Consider the following 19,316-nt stretch of genomic DNA (forward strand, 5'->3'; position numbering starts at 1 on the left):
GAGTTGTTACTAAGATTCTGTAGGGTCTGTAGTTAAAAGTCTTAACAGCATTTCCTTCCTGAAGCTGTCCCAATGTTAGTATCTACGGAACTGGAGACCACAATCTTTACTTCCTAAGAATACATGACATCTTGACTTCTAGTCAGATGCTCCTTAATGCACTATTCAGAGAAGCAAGTTCAGTATTTGTCAAGAAGGGCCTGGGCTCTAAACAACTGCTATCATTTCTTTTAAAGTTAATAGAGTCAATGAACGTTGAACATACCACCAAGTATGGTGAGTAGTCAATAAATATGGGATCATGATTTGTCTTATGAAAGATTTCAGTTTGCGAAACCATTTATATTATTGTTAAAGTGGTTTTCATGAATTTTCTTATTCAGTTATTTAATTTAGAACTTTAAGTGTCATTTCTTTCCCTGATCTGCATTTGAAATTCCAAGAGGAATTTCATCACACAAAGCCCATTAAATATTTTAATTTGCCCTATTTAGTGAGTACCAGATTTTGCTTCAGTATTCTCGAGAGTGTATTTATTATCCACTATAAAATAGATTATAAAGGTTTTTATAGTAATAAAAGTAAATATATAAAAATAATATTCCTAATGAACTTTCTGTTTTGTCTTTAGTTAGGAATCTTTTTTTGCCAATAAACATTTTTTTATTTTTATTATTTTTAATTTTTCCATAAGTTATTGGGGTACAGGTGATATTTGGTTACATGAATAAGTTATTTAGTGGTGACTTGTGAGATTTTGGTGTACCTATCACCCAGGCAGTATACACTGTACCATATTTGTAGTCTTCTAATCCCTCGCCCCCCTCCCACTCTTCCCCCCAAGTCCTCAAAGTCCATTGTATCATTCTATGCCTTTGTGTCCTCATAGCTTAGCTCCCACCTATCAGTGAGAACATATGATGTTTTGTTTTCCATTCCCAAGTTACTTCACTTAGAATAATAGTCTGCAGTCTCATCCAGGTCACTGCAGATGCTGTTATTTCATTCCTTTTTATGGCTGCGTTGTATTCCATCATACACACACACACACACACACACACACACACACACACACACACACACTTACATACCACAGTTTCTTTATCCACTTGTTGATTGATGGGCATTTGGGTTGGTTCTACAATTTTGCAATTGTGAATTTTGCTGCTATAAACGTGTGTAAGTATCTTTTTCGAATAATGACTTCTTTTTCTCTGAGTAGATACCCAGTAGTGGGATTGCTGGATCCAATGTTAGTTCTACTTTTAGTTCTTTAAGGAATCTCCACATTGTTTTCCATAGAGGCCGTACTAGTTTACATTCCCACCAGCAGTGCAGAAGTGTTCCCTGTTCACCACATCCATGCCAACATCTACTGTTTTTTGATTTTTTGATTATGGCCATTCTTGCAGGAGTGAGATAGTATCACATTGTGGTTTTGATTTGCATTTCCCTGATCATTAGTGATGTTGAGCATTTTTTCATGTGTTTGTTGGCCATTTATATATCTTCTTTTGAGAACTGTCTATTCATGTCCTTAGCCCACTTTTTGATGGGATTGTTTTTTTCCTACTGATTTGTTTGAGTTTGTTGTAGATTCTGGATATTAGTCCTTTGTCAGATGTATAGATTTTGAAGATTTTCTCCCAATTTTGTGGGTTGTTTACTCTGCTGACTGTTCCTTTTGCCATGCAAAAGCTCTTTAGTTTAATTAGGTCCCAGCTATTTATCTTTGTTGTTATTGCATTTACTTTTGGGTTCTCGGTCATGAAATCCTTGCCTAAGCCAATGTCTAGAAGGGTTTTTCCAATGTTATCTTCTAGAATTTTTATAGTTTCAGGTCTTAAGTTTAAGTCCTTAGTACATGTGTAGTTGATTTTTGTATAAGGTGAGAGATGAGGATCCAGTTTCATTCTCCTACATGTGGCTAGCCAATTATTCCAGCACCATTTGTTGAAAAGAATGTCCTTTCCCCACTTTATGTTTTTGTTTGCTTTGTCAAAGGTCAGTTGGCTGTAGGTATTTGGGTTTATTTCTGGGTTCTCTATTGTGTTCCATTGGTCTATGTGCCTATTTTTATACCAGTACCACACAATTTTGGTGACTATGGCCTTATAGTATAGTTTGAAATCAGATAATGTGATGCCTCCAGATTTCTTCTTTTCCCTTAGTCTTGCTTTAGCTATGCAGGCTCTTTTTTGGTTCTGTATGAATTTTAGATTTTTTTTTCTAATTCTGTGAAGAATGATAGTGGTATTTTGATGGGGATTGCATTGAATTTGTAGATTGCTTTTGGCAGTATAGTCATTTTCACAATATTGATTCTACCCATCCATGAGCATGGGATGTGTTTCCATTTGTTTGTGTCATCTGTGATTTCTTTGAGCAGTGTTTTGTAGTTTTCCTTGTAGAAGTCTTTCAATTCCTTTGTTAGGTGTATTCCTAATTTTTTTTTTTTTTTGGAGCTATTGTAAAAGGAGTTGAGTTCTTTTATTTGATTCTCCACTTAGTCGCTGTTGGTGTATAGAAGAGCTACTGATTCGTGTACATTAATCTTGTATCCAGAAACTTTGTTGAATTCTTTTATCAGTTCCGTGAGCTTTCTAGAGGAGTCCTTAGGGTTTTCAAGGTAAACAATCATATCGTCAGCAAACAGTGAAAGTTCGACATCCTCTTTACTGATTTTGATGCTCTTTATTTCTTTCTCTTGTCCGATTGCTCTGCCTAGGACTTCCAGTACTATATTAAAGAGGAATGGTGAAAGTGGGCATCCTTGTCTTGTTTTATTCTCAGAGGGAATGCTTTCAACTTTTCCCCATTCAGTATTATGTTGGCTGTGGGTTTGTCATAGTGGGCTTTTATTACGTTAGGGTATGACCCTTGTATGCCGATTTTGCTGAGAATTTTAATCATAAAGGATGCTGGATTTTACTGAATGCTTTTTCTGCATCTATTGAGATGATTTTTGTTTTTAATCCTGTTTATGTGGTGTATCACATTTATTGACTTACGTATGTTAAACCATCCCTGCATCCCTGGTATGAAACCCACTTGATTACGGTGGATTATCTTTTTGATATGTTCTTGGATTCAGTTAGCTAGTATTTTGTTAAGGATTTTAGCATCTGTGTTCATCAAGGATATTGGTCTGTAGTTTTCTTTTTTGGTTATGTCCTTTCCTGGTTTTGATATTAGGGTGATGCTGGCTTCATATAATGAATTAGGGAGGGTTCCCTCTTTCTCTATCTTGTGGAATAGTGTCAAAAGGATTGGTACCAATTCTTTAAATGTCTGGTAGAATTCTGCCATGAATCTGTCTGGTCCTGGACTTTTTTTTTAGTGGTAATTATTAAATTACCATTTTAATCTCACTGGTTCTGTTCAGGATATCTAATTCTTCCTGATTTAAGCTAGGAGGGTTGTATTTTTCCAGGAATGTATCCATCTCTTCTAGACTTTCTAGTTTATGTCTGTAAATGTATTCATAGTAGCCTTGAATGATCTTTTGTGTTTCAGTGGTGTCAGTTGTAGTATCTCCTGTTTCATTTCTTAATGAGGTTATTTGGATTTTCTGTCTTCTTTTCTTGGTTAATCTTGCTAATGGTATACAAATTTTATTTATCTTTTCAAAGAATCAGCTTTTTGTTTCATTTATCTTTTGTATTTTTTGTTTGTTTCAATTTCATTTAGTTCTGCTCTGATATTGGTTATTTCCTTTCTTCTGCTGGGTTTGGGTTTGCTTTGTTCTAGTTTCTCTAGTTCCTTGAGGTGTGACCTTAGATTGTGCTCTTTCAGACTTTTTGATGTAGGCATTTAGGACTGAGAACTTTCCTCTTAGCACCACCTTTGCTCTATCGCAGAGGTTTTGATAGGTTGCGTCATTATTGTCATTCAGTTCGAAGAATTTTTTTAATTTCTATCTTGATTTGGTTTTTGACCCAATGCTCATTCAGGAGCAGGTTATTTAATTTCCATGTATTTGCATGGTTTTGAAGCTTCCTTTTGGAGTTGATTTCCAGTTTTATGCCGCTGTGGTCTGAGAGAGTGCTTGATATAATTTCAATTTTCTTAAATTTATTGAGACTCGTTTTGTTGCCTGTCATATGATCTATCTTGGAGAAAGTTCCATGTGCTGTTGAATAGAATGTATATTCTGCAGTTGTTGGATGAAATGTCTGTATATATCTGTCAAGTCCATTTGTTCCAAGGTATAGTTTAAATTCATTGTTTCTTTATTGACCTGTGTTGATGACCTGTCTGGTCATTGGAGTATTGAAGTCCCCCACTATTATTGTGTTGCTACCTCATTTCTTAGGTCTATTAGTAATTGTTTTATAAATTTGGGAGCTCCAGTGTTAGGTGCATGTATGTTTAGGATTGTGATATATTCCTGTTGGACAAGGCCTTTTACCATTATATAATGTCCCTCTTTGTCTCTTAATTGCTGTTGCTTTAAAGTTTGTTTTGTCTGATATAAGAATACCCTGCTGGCTTTCGGTGTCCATTTGCATGAAATGCCTTTTCCCACCCCTTTACCGTATGTGAGTCCTTATGTGTTAGGTGAGTATCCTGAAGGCAATAGATAGTTGGTTGGTGAATTCTTATCCATTCTGTGGTTCTGTATCTTTTAAGTGGAGCATTTAGGCCATTTACATTCAATGTTAGCATTGAAATGTGCGGTATGGTTGCATTCATCATGCTCCTTGTTGCCTGTGTACTTTTTTTGTTGTTGTTGTTTTGTTTTTGCTTTTTAACTTGCATTTTTGTTTTATAGGCCCTGTGTGATTTATGCTTTAAAGAGGTTCTGTTTTGATGTGTTTCCAGGGTTTGTTTCAAGACTTGGAGCTCCTTTTAGCAGTTCTTCTAGTGGTGGCTTGGTGATGGCGAATTCTCTCAGCATTTGTTTGTCTGAAAAAGACTGTATCTTTCCTTCATATATGATGCTTAATTTTGCTGGATACAAAATTCTTGGCTGATAATTGTTTTGTTTGAGGAGTCTGAAGATAGGGCCCCAATCCCTTCTACCTTATAGGGTTTCTGCTGAGAAATCTGCTGTTAATCTGATAGATTTTCTTTTATAGGCTACCTGGTACTTCTGTTTCACAGCTCTTAAAATTCTTTCCTTCATCTTAACTTTGGATAATCTGTTGACAGTGTGCCTGTGCAAAGATCTTTTTGCGATGAATTTCCCAGGTGATGTTTATGCTTCTGTATTTGGATGTCTATGTCTCTAGCAAGGCCAGGGAAGTTTTCCTCAATTATTCCCCCAAATATGTTTTCCAAGCTTTTAGAATTCTCTTCTTCCTCAGGAACACTGATTATTCTTAGGTGTGGTCATTTAACATAATCCCAGACTTCTTGAAGGCTTTGTTCATATTTTCGTATTCTTTTTTCTTTGTCTTTGTTGGATTGGGTTAATTCGAAGACCTTGTCTTTGAGTTCTGAATTTCTTTCTTCTACTTGTTTAGTTCTATTGCTGAGACTTTCCAGAGCATTTTGCATTTTTAAGTGTGTCCAAAGTTTCCTGAATTTTTTATTGTTTTTTTTCTTTATGCTATCTATTTCTTTGAATATTTCTGCCTTCACTTCTTGTATCATTTTTTGGATTTCCTTGCACTGGGCTTCACCTTTCTCTGGTCCCTCCCTCATTAGCTTAATATCTAACCTCCTGAATTCTTTGTCAGGTAAATCAGCGATTTCTTCTTGGTTTGGATCTATTGCTGGTGAACTAGAGAAATTTTGGGGGGGTGTTGAAGAGCCTTGTTTTGTCATATTACCAGGGTTGGTTTTCTGTTTCCTTCTCATTTGGGTAGGCTCTGTCAGAGGGAAGGTCTAGAGCTGAAGACTGTTGTTCAGATTCTTTTGTCCCATGGGGTGTTCCCTTGATGTTGTATGCTCCTCCTTTTCCTGTGGATGTGGATTCCTGTGAGCCGAACTGCAGTGATTGTTGTGTCTCTTCTGGGTCTAGCCACCCAGCGAGTCTATCGGTATGGGGGGTTGTCTGCACAGAGTCCTGTGATGTGAACCATCTATGGGTCTCAGCCATGGATACCAGCGCCTGTTCTGGTGCAGGTGGTGGAGGGTGCAATGGACTCCGTGAGGGTCCTTAGCTTTGGTGGTTTAATGCTCTATTTTTGTGCTGGTTGGCCATGTTTTAATGCTCTATTTTTGTGCTGGTTGGCCTCCTGCCAGGAGGTGGCGCTTTCCAGAAAGCATCAGCTTTAGTACAGAGAAAGATACGCTGTGGGCAGGGCCCTAGAACTCCCAAGATTAAATGCCCTTTGTCTTTTGCTACCAGGGTGGATAGGGAAGGACCATCAGGTGGGGGTGGGGCTAGGTGTGTCTGAGCTCAGCCGCTCCTTGGTTGGGTCGTGCTGCGGCTGCTGTGGGGAATTGGGGGTGAGATTCCCAGTTTACTGGAGTTGTGTACTTAGGAGGATTATGGCTGCCTCTGCTGAGTCATGAAGGTTGTCAGGGAAGTGGGGGAAAGCCAGCAGTCACAGCCGTCACCCAGCTCCCACGCAAACCGAAGGGCCCCTCTCACTCCTACCGTGTCCCCCCTAACAGCCGGGAGTCTGTTTCCAGGCTGAGGGCTAGATGGGCTTGAAAACTTCCCCGAGGCTATCCACCTGCCAAAGAAAAGGGCTTTAGTTCTTCCCACCTGTGAAGTCTGCGAGGTGGATTTGCACCCTCCTCTGAGTTCTGGCCAGCAGGCTTCTCACCGCGTTCAAATTGTTAAAAAGTTAGGCTAGAGAATTCCTTTCCCTATGGGGTTTTACCCCCTGCTCCTCTGGCCACCCTCCCAATGGATCCTTGTGGTGCCAGGCAGGAATGGGCTACTTAAGGACCCAGGGAGCTCCCAGGGCCTTTCTGCTGCATTCTCTACCTCTGTAATTCGCTAGGCTCGGCTCTCTAACTTGATTCAGCTCCAGGTAAGGTCAGAAACTTCTCCAGCAAACAGACCTTCAGCTTCTCCAGTGGGGGTGTGTGTTCGGGAGAGGAGAGTCTCCCTTTCCCACTTGCACAGTTGGGGCACTCACAGTATTTGGGGGTCTCCTGGGGTCTGCAGGAGCAATCCTCTTCCTTCAGAGGGTCTGTGGGTCCTCTCGGGATTACTGGTTTGTTCTTGCAGTGGATCTGGAACTAAAATTCACAATGCGAGCCCCCGCATGCCGCTCTGTCCAGAGCTGCAATCTAGTCCTGCCTCCCATCGCCATGATCCGAGGAGCTCCTCTCTTTAGTTAGGAATCATTCTGATGGTTATTGCTTAACACATCTAGTATTGACTAAAAAGTTACACAGTAAAGCTTAGATTAACAGATATTTTCTTGCCTAAATATTGTACAGTTCAACTGATATGCTTTAACTCGCTTATTCTTTAAAGAGAATTATATTAATCTGAACAAGTGCAGTTTCCCCCTCCCCCTCTTTGGTCCCTTTCCCCTCACCAGTGTCCTGCATTTCAGACATATAGTTCTGTGTTATAGTCTAAAAAGTCTGTAGAGAGTGGTTTAAAAATCTTGTTTCCAGGTGTATGTATTACAATCCAGTGGACTTGAGTAAAGGCTCTGGATACCATTTAGAGGTAGTATTTAGTATTAGGGAAACGCCTTTGCCTGTTGTCTAATTTCTAATTGACCTGACAGAAGAAGAAAGGCTATGTATCTTCTAACTTGCTTATTTCAGTTCTAGTTAATTACCCCCAAAAACATACGTAACTCCAAGACAACTGGGATAGGGGAGTCCAGTGACTAATCATTTCTGTGACCTTGGACCTGTAGGCCTCAGTTTTTGTCAACTGTAGAATGTGGGGTTAGAGAATATGATATCTAAAATTTCTGCCATTATGACAACATATGATTCTAAGTTATTCATGTTTATTCCTTTATTCATGTCATTTATGAAATGGTATAAATGGTGTTATCTTTTTTCTCGTAAAGATTTTTTATTTTTAGTGGTGTGTTGTAAAGACTATATGAGATCTTTGAGAAAGTTGCTAATCAATCTATCATCAATATATATTAAACTCTGGAGAGATGGGATTTAGAATAGTTAAATCCATATAAACTAACCTTTATTTTCAAGAAGGCTGCTTCAAATCATGGCAGATTTTGATTTAACAGAATTTATTGGGCACATTATTCTGTACATTATTTTGCCTAATTCTTACAATAACCCTGATTTATCACAGTCTCCTCTTTGGCACATAACATTTTTGAAAAAAAGTCTTTCCAATGGCAATTTCTCTAATACTATTGAATTAAGAAAATTAGGCAAGCATATAGTGTTACTTTAAAAGGGAATTTTCCAGGATTTTTTGGCATTTGGTGAAAGACTAACAATCAAGTCTTTTGGGTGTTACTGTTTGATGAGGAAAATGTATGCTTTCTCATCAAGCTATAAGAATAAATATCATTATTATAAACTTTTTTGTTGTTTTTTCCTTTTACTTCTTTTTTTTTCTTGTGGAAGCCACAAGACAGGGAAAAAGCAGAAAATACAGGGACTCCCTTTTTTTTTTTTTCAGTGCTTCCTTGGAAACAGCGTTATGAAACAGATCATTTTCCTCACTGTGATCTGAGGAAAGCTTGCAGTGATCTTTTTCTTCCTTCAGATAGCACTGTCTGTCATAAGGTGTGCAGCTAGTACTGAGCATTTACATAGAGCTATAAAATTTGTCAACAGTGTTTACTGAGGTTATATAATTTCTTAGGCTCCACATAGCAACTCTGTGGGGTAGTTTATGGAAGAGGCAGCCAAACTTCACACAGCTCTGTGTGACTAGCTAGTAATTGCTAGATTCCTGATCTGCGGCTTCTGGGTCCTATTTCACTACTGTCATGATGCCTACTGTATGTATATCCCACTATTCAGAACAGATTCGTAAATAGTGAAAATAGAATGAGCTGGAGCATATTAATAAATGTCTATTAAAATATTTACTTAAGAAATAAATATTGGGATTAAAGAATTTGTGAAAAAGGGAACTGTAGCACAATGGACCCCTTCCCCTTCTTATCACTGTGGCCACTGGCCATTTGATATTTATTGAAAAGGAAACTCAGCCACCTAGGGACCATTTCTTGCCCGTTGTTGAGCTTGAGATTTTATTTTCAGTGTTACATGTAATGTCCTTCGTAGCATTGCCTAGAACACAGACATGACAAGGCATCTAAAAATGCCATTATATGAGGAGCTGCCCTAAAAGTGAAGAATATATGTGGTCATGAGTTGGTGTGAGAGGCGGGTGTAGTAGTTTTCTATGTCAAGAAGATAAATGCGTGAAAATCCACAAGACTGAGGGTGATAGCTTAATTCTGTAATCTTTTAGGTGGATAATAAGTTGTGGAAATTAATCACAGAACCGGAACAGAGCTAAGATATCAAAGTTAACTATCCAGATGTTTGCAGGAAGTTTCATTCAATGAAAGCAGAGCCACTGTTGACTGACTTTAGTGACCATTTCATTTCCAGAAGGTAAAGGAAATAATCCAGGGAGCCAGTACTCTTGAGTCTATCTTTGACCTAATTTGACTATGAGGGGCTTAATTAGACAAATTAACCTAATGAAAATCCTGAGAGAGAGGCCATGCCATTCATTCAACAAATGAGTAGAATCGAATGCCTGCTGTTAGCTGTGTTCTGTTCTAAGTGCTAGAGATTTAGCAGTGAATACAACAGACAAAATCTCTGTCATTATAGGGCTTTCATTTTAAGAACTTACAATGGTCTGTTGTCCAAAAATACTAGCTTCATGGTTACTTAACTGCAAGGACCTTAGCTTTCACTTCACTTTAGACATCTGCTTGCAGGGCCACACTGTGGATGTTGTTATCTGGGACTGCTTGTTTCAGAAATCTAAAAATTCTAACATCTTCATTCCCACATTGTGTACTCTTCAGTCTGGTAGAGATCCACACTTCCTTGATTGCCTGGATTTTCTCCTTGTCTATCAACATTTATTTTCCTGGCCTCTTTCTTTTTCCTACCCAGTCTGTGTCTCATTTTTGGCCATAAGGACTGTTCTTCCACCCATACCCTTGGGTCCCTTTCGCTTATGCTTCTGCTGCCTCCACCCACCAAAACTCCCATTTCCAGATCAGTGATAACAATTTGCATTGTCTACTATTAGACCCAAGCAGCTGAATCCTGCTGGTGAATCTGAAATATCTGAAAAAATCCATACCACCAGAAATTCATGGTTTTCCACCTCTGCTAAGCTAGTAGCCAACCAGTAAATTCTTTTGTCTGTCATCGCTACTTTCCCCCATTTGACTATTCTTCCAATAATTATTCTAAATTACTTAGCCTTTATCCCCCAATCTCTAGACTCTCTTCTTTAAGCAGACAACTTTGCCTATTACTTGAATGAAAAAATTGAGGCAGTCATTCTTGAGCTCCCTCAGTTTCTGGCCTTCCACCTGTTTTCTATATCTGCAACTCTCCTTACCTCCTTTCCCTCAGCTTCAGAGGATGATGTGTCCCCTCCTGCTTCCCTGCCCCAGCCTAACCTTTTCACCTATGCCCTTGATCCAATCCACAGTTATTTTCTCTATGAATTTTGTCCTTCATTCATTCATTCTCTTGCCTCTGTCTTCAGTATCTTCCCTTGTGCTGGCTGCAGTGGTATGCTAGTAAAGTGGCTCTCCTAGAGAAAGAAACAAAAAAGACCCTAACGTATAGCATTTGCCCATTTCCATGATGTAAATACTCTCACCATGATGATTTTAAGCTACCAACATGGTGCCAGTGATGCTGGGAAGAAGTACACACAATCAGAGCTGATAGGAGATGGCTGGCCACGCCGCGCCACCTCTTATTGCTTATAGCCTAAAAATACGGTTCTTCCAATTCTTTAAAAAAAAAATACTCCTTTGTAGGGACATAGATGAAACTGGAAACCATCATTCTCAGTAAACTGTCGCAAGGACAAAAAACCAAACACCCCATGTTCTCACTCATAGGTGGGAATTGAACAATGAGAACACATGGACACAGGAAGGGGAACATCACACTCCGGGGACTGTTGTGGGATGGGGGGAGTGGGGAGGGACAGCATTAGGAGATATACCTAATGCTAAATGACGAGTTAATGGGTGCAGCACACCAACATGGCACATGGATACATATGTAACAAACCTGCACATTGTGCACATGTACCCTAAAACTTAAAGTATAATAATAATAATAATAATAAAATTAAAACAAAACAAAAAAATACTTGAAAAAAAAAATCTTCCTTGACCTATGCCTCTTTCTCCAGCTCCTCTCTATTTACTGTTTTTCTTTTCTAATCCTGCCTTCTCAGGAGAGTCTATACTTGCTATTTCCTTATTCGGTCTGGTATTGGAAACCATGAGATGGAGTTAAGGATAGTTGTTGAGAAGGTATACGTTTTGAGCATTGCTGAAATTGGAATGAAAGGCATGGTGGATTTAGTCTCAGTAGTCACTGTAAAGAAGTTGGTCACTGGCCTAATAGAGGACTCAGCTCACCTGGTGTGGAGTGGTTTTGCCCTGACAGCAGACTCTGCACACATGCCTCAGTTTTTCTTCTATGTTCTTCGCAGGTGGCAGTACCATTTATCCAGTTAACCAAGCCAGTATTCAGAGAGTTGTCCTGATCCCTCCCTTACCACTCACTTCTCCATCCAATTAATCACCAAAATTGTGCTCATTTTAACTCCTGGATATTTAATAAAATTATATTCTTCTACTGTTGCTTTAGAAAAAAATATCGTTACCATTTGCTTGGAGTATTACGCCAGTCTCCAAATTGGTTTTCATGCAGCTAGAGTTTTCTCCATAAAATGTGTCTTCCACATTGCCACTAGAATGACCTATGTGTTCAAGATTGACCATGCCACTCACATGTTCAAAATAATTCATGGGCTTCCTGTCACCTGTAGCAGTGAGTCTCAGCCCTGACTGTTCATTAGAATCACCTATGAAGCTTGTTAAAAATACCGATGTTTAGGTCTTGCTGTGAGTTTAGCAGATTAGGTTCTCTGATGATGGGGCCTAGACAAACTCTATAGGTGATTCTGATAAGACTCACTAGCCAGTAGATTAAAGCCCAAGGTTCTTAGCATAGTGTACAAAGCCTTTCACCATCTGGTCTTTGCCAGCCACTCCCTCCTAACTTTTCCTGTTTCTCATTTTGTAGTTGTGACACCAAACTTACTGTAATTTCCTCAGTGACTTAACTTGAGCTGCTGTTTCCATCTCTAATGCTTTTCTTCCCTTCTTTTCTCCCTTTACCTGTACAACTTCAATTTATTCTTCATGAAGCTTCCCTGGCCACTCAAATTGGGTTAAGTGCCCCTTAGCAGTACATAGTAGTACCCTATATATTGATTTGCCTTTGCCACCATAATGTAATCTTCTTGAGGGCAGAGACTGGAATTACTTTATGTTCTTAGCGTCTGATACAAAGTGGTTGTTTTGTAAATGATAGCTGGAAGACTAATAAGCAGGAAGAGGAATATGGAACAAAGCCGGAATATGGAGAATTGGGGTACAGAGTTCCTAAAATTCAAAGAAAAGGTAGGTAAGATGCCAGAGATAGTCTCTTGAAGGGAAAGTAGTTGTAAGGTGATAATAGGCAGTATCTCTACTAAACAATTGGAAATAATATGTGAAGGAAAGGGAGAGGGAAAGTGGCCACATGAACTGATGATTTATTTATTTATTTTTTATTTTATTTTATCTTATTTCGTTTTATTTTATTTTTTGAGACAGAGTCTCGCTGTGTCGCCCAGGCTGGTGTGCAGTGGCGCGATCTCAGCTCACTGCAACCTCCTCTCCCACGTTCAAGCGATTCTCCTGCCTTAGCCTCCCAAGTTGCTGGGACTATAGGCGTGTGCCACTGCACACGGCTAATTTTTGTATTTTTAGTAGAGATGGGGGGGTTCTCCGTGTTGGCCAGGCTGGTCTCGAACTCCTCATCTCAGGTGATCCACTCACCTTGGCTTCCCAAAGTGCTGAGATTACATGCATGAGCCACCGTGCCCGGCACGAACTGATTTTTAAATATTGTGCACAAGAAAGAAAGAAGGATATGAAACCAAATGGTTGGGTGCAGTGGATCACGCCTGTAATCCCAGCACTTTGGGAGGGTGGAGGTGGGCGGATCACCTGAGGTCAAGAGTTTGAGATCAGCCTGGCCAACTTGAGCCTGGGAGGCGGAGGTTGCAGTGAGCCGAGATCATGCCACTGCACTCCAGCCTGGACGACAGAGCAAGATTCTGTCTCAAAAAAAAAATAATAATTATATATCTATATATATCTCTCTATATATATAGATATATATATACACCTACATACACACACCGACACATATAAAACCTATAGAATAGGAACACAGTCCTGGTAGTATAATGAGCTAAGATTTTGAAAAAGGTTGGGCTGACCTTTTACATTTTATATGTAGAGAACGAAAATGAGGCCAGGTGCAGTGGCTTACGCCTGTACTCCCAACACTTTGGGAAGCCAAGGCGGGAGGTTCACTTGAGCCCAGGAGTTGGAGACCAGCCTGGACAACATGGTGAGACCCTGTCTCTACAAAAAGAAAGAAAGGGCGTGGGGGTGGGGGGTGGGGCAGTAGGGGGAGAGAGAGAGAATGAATATGACAAATAAATAATAGATTCTTACCAACAAATGGACCCAATAATCAGATACAGAGAACAAATGAAATTTCTTAGCCTTCTTCTCTTCTCTGACATGGAGAATGATCTGCACACAGACTAATAAGGGTAGAAGTGAGGAAAATAAGAGGAGAAAATTGAAGCCCAAGATTGGGGAGAAGATTGTATCAGAACTCTGGATGCTCTAAAATGAATTCACATCTCACGGTCAGATTCTGAGAACATTTGTTAATGTCGTTGCTGAACTAATAATCTTTGAGTAATTATGGTGAAATATAAAAACTTGTAGAAGTCTGTGGAGGAATAATGTTCTAAAATTAAAAAGAATGTAGATTCCATAGATTTTTGTAAACTTGATGTTACTTCCACAAAAGACTCTAGAAATCATTTTTAAAGATTTTCAAATATTACACTTAAAGAAAAGATGAGCAATAAAGGCTATGTGGGCTCTCTAAGAATTCATTCCAGATAACCCAGTTTCTATCTATAGATTCTACATTTACAGATTAGGAGAATGCCGCAGCTGTAATATATCTAGATTCCCATGGAGTATTCAACAGTCTACCATTCTATACTTGGGAACATGAAGGAGAATTGGATTATAGTATGGGTATAGTTATTGAACAATGGAACTCAATCTTGATTTAGTTACTCATTGGCAGCCTGGCAGGAAGTCTCTTATGGGCTGCTGTTTTTTGACCTTGTTACACTCATCAGTTTAACACCTCCTTCCCACTTCTCACTCTCAGCTGGCAATCTTGCTGTTTATTGCACCAAGAAAATAGAAGCACCTGAAAAAAACGTCTTGGTCCTCCTATTGCTGAATATACTAATCTTCCTACATCTATATTCATATTCTCTGACATTCTTCTTATTCAATTAGATGAACTGCCACTGTTCCTTCCACTTGTACGTTGGTCCTCTTCGTTTTGCCTACTCATTGTTCCTAGAATTATCTCTTCTCATTCTAGTTTTTCATCTATTTTCCTTTCTCTGTTAGAGAAACATACTATGTTTCAGCTTAGAAACAAGCTATAATATTAATCAGGTTTTTTTTTTAACCTCACTTATCTCATGTCCCCCTCAAGCCATCACCCATTCCCTTGCATGCTTTGTGGCAGAACTTCTCAAAAGAGCTGTCTAAATTGCTTGCCTTCATTTCCTCACCACTCTTTTCCACCCCAAGACCATTCTTTGAAAAGATTGTCATAACTTCCGTGTTGCTAAATCCAGCAGTCAATTCCCAGTCTTCATCTTACTTCTCAGAATTCTCTCTTTTTTTTTCTTTTTTTTTTTGAAACAGGGTCTCACTCTTACCCAGGCTGGTATGTGGTGGCTCAATCTCAGCTCACTGCAACCTCCGCCTTTCAGGTTCAAGCAGTTCTTATACCTCATCCTCCCAAGTAGCTAGGATTACAGGTGTGCACCACCATGCCAGCTAATTTTTGTATTTTTAGTAGAGATGGGATTTCGCCATGTTGCCCAGGCTGGTCTTGAACTCCTGGCCTCAAGTGATTAGCCTACCTCACCCTCCCAAAGTGCTCTGATTACAGGCTTGAGCCACTGCACCTGCCAGCTTTCTCTCAGAATTTTTGATAGCATTGGTTACTCTTTTCTGTTTCAAGCTTTCTTCACCTGGTTTCTGGGAGATACCACTCACCTGATTTTTCTCCTGCCTCACTTGCTGTTCCTTCTCAGTCTCCTGTATTGGTTACTTACCCTCTCCCTTGACTCAGCCATGCTAAACCCAGGGCTCAGTCGTGAAACCTCTTCTCTGCTCCCTTACACTCATTCTCTAGATCCCCACTGTTCATTATAGTAGCCTCTAGCCACCTGTGGCTTTTGTCTGCTATATTGTGTGGCAGAAATTATAGAACAGGGTCATCATCTCAGAAAGCTCTGGTGAACAGCACTGCTCTGGGTTATTTCATCTGTCTAGTCCCATGGCTTTAAAAACTTATTGATGATATCCTGATGATTCCCAAATTGATTCACTAGTTCCAGCTTCCCTGCCTGTTTTGATCTTCAGCTGCCTACTTGATTACTTAATTTCTAAGAACCCTATCACACCTAACATAGCTAAAACTGAACGTTATTTTCCCTCCCAACTGTTCTTACGTCAGTCTTACCTATCAGTAAACAGTACTATTCTTCACACAGGCTAAAAAACCTTATAGTCTTTTTTGGGTGGGCATTGGGAGGGACTTCCATTCTTGGGGAGAAATGGTTTCAGGGGAACACTTCTATTTCCTCTTTCCATGCTTACTTTAGTTCCTGAGAAGGAAGAATGGGTTGACTTTTCTCACTTTTTCTTTGCAATTATTTTTTACCTCTTTTCCTCTTGCACTCAATATCCAGTGCATCCAGCATACATTTATCTCAGTGGCTTGGAACACACATTTCCCAGATACCCACATGGTCCATTTACTTATTCCATTCAAGTTTTTGCTCAAATATTACTGCTTCAGACCTTCCTTGTCCATCCTATCTGAAACAGCATTCCTATCACTCTATACCCTTACTTTGTTTTACTTTTTCATCGAATTAACATGACCTGACATTATAGTGTATGTTTGCTTTTCATCTGTCTCTACCTCACTATAATACATGATGGTAAGGATTTTGATTCTGCTCTAAACTCAGTGCATAAATTAGTAGCTCACATACAGTAAATGTTCAATAACATTTGTTGAAATAAATGACATATTGATGAAACTTCTGATGACATAAAATGAGATGTAGCTAATACATTAAATCAGTGTTTGTGTATGTATCTTTTGTTTTTGCTTGTTCATATTTTACATTTTACCAGTCGCTATATGAGAAAAAGTGAAACATTATTTTTCTGAGAAGGTCATTTATATGATTATAGGCATTTGTTACTATGTTTTTCATTTATGGTAAATGCTAAGGATATAAAAATTCTAAGAATATCGTTGGGGCAAGTTTTCTTTGTTATGACATTATAACAATTGTTGTATTAGAAATTGAAATTATAGTAATAAAGTTAGATTTAAAATTGGGCATTATAGCTATAAAAGGCAAAAAGTAATAAGACAGGGTCACTGGCCTTAAGTAACTTGTGACCTAGAGGGTAAAACAGTCATAGATAAGTAACTACAGGGTGTGTCTATGTAGTTTGGAAACAGAGGCAAATATATAATGGGCTAAGGGCATCATTATTAAAAATGTATCTATACTTCCAGACGTTCTGGACACCTAGAATGATACAGGATGATAAAAATTAGAATACAGGTGTGTATGAAGCGTGCTGGCAGACTCAAGGAGGACACATGTGACTGTGCTGGTGGTTAGAATTATGATCTTGGATAAAATGAAACTGCATAGATATTCAAGTGAGGCTTTGTAAAATACAGAGATAAAGAAGCCATGCCAGTTTAAGAGCATTAGAGAAATCCCTCAGCTTGGCCTAGAAAATGTCCCTCGATAAGAGAAACAGACAGATCTAGCTGACCAGCTGCCAGCTTTCACTTCTTACGGCCGCAGTGAGTTAGCTGGAATCATCTTAGCATTGCAAGATAGATGGCAGAGCCATCAGCCTTGTGGTAGTCCAAGCTGGAGGGTTGTAGTGGTCAGAGCAACTAATATAATACCATCTTTAGGCTCACAGTTTGACCAGTAATTTCCCTTCCATAATTTTACTTTATTTTTTCCCCTTCCATAATTTTAAAGTTAAAAATATCTGCATGGGCCGGGCACGGTGGCTCACATTTGTAATCCTAGCACTTTGGGAGGCCGAGGCGGGTGGATCACCTGAGGTCGGGAGTTTGAGACCAGCCTGGCCAATGTGGCGAAACCCCCTCCCCCGCCATTAAAAATACAAAAATTAGCCGGGCATAATGGTGGGCACCTGTAATCCCAGCTACTCGGGAGGCTGAGGCAGGAAAATCGCTTGAACCCAGGCGGCAGAGGTTGCAGTGACCCGAGATCGCGCCACTGCACTCAAGCCTGGGTGAAACTCCTCTCAAAAAAAAAAAAAAAATTGCATGATACTGATTAGCTTAGGAGGCAGCAGGAACAGATATGGAAGGTGTGTTAGGACTCTATTCCAGGGCTGTTCCACTCTTGGTTGAGCCGTTGATATACTGCTTTCTGGTGCTCTGCCAGAGGAATGAGGGGGTGAGACTGAAATGTACCCTGTGCTTTGATAGCTATGTGCCCTGCTGTGGAGCTGCACCCATCAGGAAGGGATGTTTTTTCCTAATTCACACAAAGCCCTGCATTGTCTAACACAGCTGTTTTCTGCCTGGTTTATCTTCAAGTGCCTAGAATAATGTGTGGTACAAGAACTGGTTGGCAAGCTGAAAGAAACTTAAGACAGTTTTCCAGAATTGAGCATTTTGAAGTAATTAAAGATCACTCTGGGCCAGGTACAGTGGCTCACGCCTGTAATCCCACTACTTTGGGAGGCCAAGGTGGGCAGATCACTTGAGCTCAGGAGTCCAAGACTAGCCTGGGCAACACAGCAAGACCCCGTCTCTTTTTTTTTTAAATAAAAATAATTTTAAAAATCAATCTGATTTTAAAACTTGTAATTCAGAATATCATGTTTGCCGCATAACTATGATAAGGAAACATTCTTCATGCTTCTTCCTGGTAACCACTGTAGAGAAGGGGAGAGCAGGTAACTAAAGAGAAGTATCCTGTTGCTGTCCCAGAAATAGAAATTTATCCTTTAGTCTTCTAGAAATAACCTTCATTATATTCTACACAAAAGATTAATTCATTTAAAAACTTCAATAAGGATATGAAATTTGATAATGATTAATAAATTGATGTTTGGTTTTAGTATTGTTTAAGTTCTTATGTATCCTCAAGTACCTTTCATCCTAACAGGAAAGTAATGGCTGTACCTAGGAACTTTGAGTTGAAAACCTTTTTTTCTTGATAGTATTTAGATATTCCACTGCCTCCTAGATTCTAGTGTTAAGAAGACTGGTCTAATTCTCCTTTGCAGTTAACCTGTGATTTACCTGGAGGTTTTAAGTTAAGAACTGGAAGAGGAAAAGTAGAAGCTATTATTGAGTTGCTTTTTCAGATCACTATGTTCCAAGATTCCCTCTCAAGAGGAATTCTTGAAGTAGGCATTTTTTTAGTGTGCTTCTAAGATGTAAAAATTTCATTGGTGGTTTCATACATCATGTATGAAGACTGGCCACTGATTATGTCACAACTTTGTTAAAATTATTTGTGGTTTACTATTGTGATTAATATGTTTGTCTTTTTTTTTTGTAGGTGAAGCTTTGTTCTAAGAATATTTGTTTCATCGAGTTTATGAGCCCAAATGATATAGACTCTAAATGTTACAGCAGTGGTGAAAGACTGGTAAGTATATAATGTAATAAATATTAACCATCAACATGATTTTGAAGGCTTGAAACTACATGATTATGTGACATTCGTTAAACCCCAAAGTTAAAACAGCTAAACTTTTCTTAGTAGAGATGGATGTATAGTTTGTGGTTTATTCATACAATGATATATTGCATGATGGTTTAATGGAATGAGCATAACATTAAGAGGAAAAAGCAAAGTTACAAAAGGATATATACAGTATACTATTTATATCTGGTTGTTGGCTATAACCTCATGTTATATATTCTTTGTTTCTGGGTACTTTAAATATTAGAAAAAACTTAAAGAAAATACC

At 39.0% G+C, this 19,316-nt stretch overlaps 1 protein-coding gene across 4 annotated transcripts in view; it reads left to right on the plus strand.

Annotated features, from left to right (window-relative positions):
* Positions 1 to 19,316, plus strand: part of LYST (lysosomal trafficking regulator) — a 205,074-nt gene that overhangs the window by 14,668 nt on the left and 171,090 nt on the right. For all 4 annotated transcript variants that reach the window (XR_004030064.1, XM_030812643.1, XM_030812644.1 and 1 more), the window contains exon 2: positions 18,902 to 18,991. The gene's annotated coding sequence lies outside the window, so the exon portion shown is untranslated. The remainder of the gene's footprint in view (positions 1 to 18,901; positions 18,992 to 19,316) is intronic.

The sequence above is a fragment of the Nomascus leucogenys genome, chromosome 5 (genome assembly GCF_006542625.1).
Source record: "Nomascus leucogenys isolate Asia chromosome 5, Asia_NLE_v1, whole genome shotgun sequence".
Lineage (NCBI taxonomy): Eukaryota > Metazoa > Chordata > Mammalia > Primates > Hylobatidae > Nomascus > Nomascus leucogenys.